Source organism: Penaeus monodon, chromosome 27 (genome assembly GCF_015228065.2).
Source record: "Penaeus monodon isolate SGIC_2016 chromosome 27, NSTDA_Pmon_1, whole genome shotgun sequence".
In the NCBI taxonomy this organism is placed as follows: Eukaryota; Metazoa; Arthropoda; class Malacostraca; order Decapoda; family Penaeidae; genus Penaeus; species Penaeus monodon.
Window position 1 is genome coordinate 24218471 of NC_051412.1, and position 723 is coordinate 24219193.

General features: G+C 32.0%; 1 pseudogene; it reads right to left on the minus strand.

The window, feature by feature from the left end:
• LOC119590458 overlaps positions 1–723 on the minus strand; it is an 8508-nt pseudogene that overhangs the window by 4059 nt on the left and 3726 nt on the right.

A 723-nucleotide genomic window follows, 5' to 3' on the forward strand; every position in this document is an offset into this window, starting at 1 on the left:
CATGATTTTTTTCACTTTAGGTATAATGATTTTACTTTACGGATCCACTGGTATGTCTTTGTGCAGAAAAAAAAAGTTATTTAATCTTGTGTTGTTGCATTTAGCTGTATGTTCCATGGTTTATATAATTAAAGATGCTGTTGTATCTTATATATAGGATAGTATGTTATGATGTTTATGTTGAACGTTTTCATTACATAGGAGGATGATATATTAAATGATATATTAAATGATATATTATGATATATTAAATAGTATATATGATTATTTGATATGATTATTTAATGATTTCAAGGCATGGTGTGGTGTACTAATGTTATTTTATACGATGTTATTATCCATTAATAATATGGCATGAGATATGTTATGACATCATTTAATGATATATCACATAATACCATTATTTAATGAAGACATATTATGTGACATAGTAACGATACATACGGTAGGAATTCTCAATAATTACAACATATACCATAAGATATATATATGTCTCATACTTACGAACTTACCAAGCAACAGATTTGTGAGAAGGAAATGGCCATAGTGATTCGTGGCCATGGTCAGTTCATAGCCTTGCCTGCTCAGTCTCTTATCGGGGATGCCCACCCCTGCGTTGTTTATCTGGGGAGGAGAGACAGGTCAAAGGTCAGTAGGTGTTAAAACCTTGTGCGTCTGATAAGGTTGCCATGCTGAACTTCACTGATACTTTGGTGATAACGT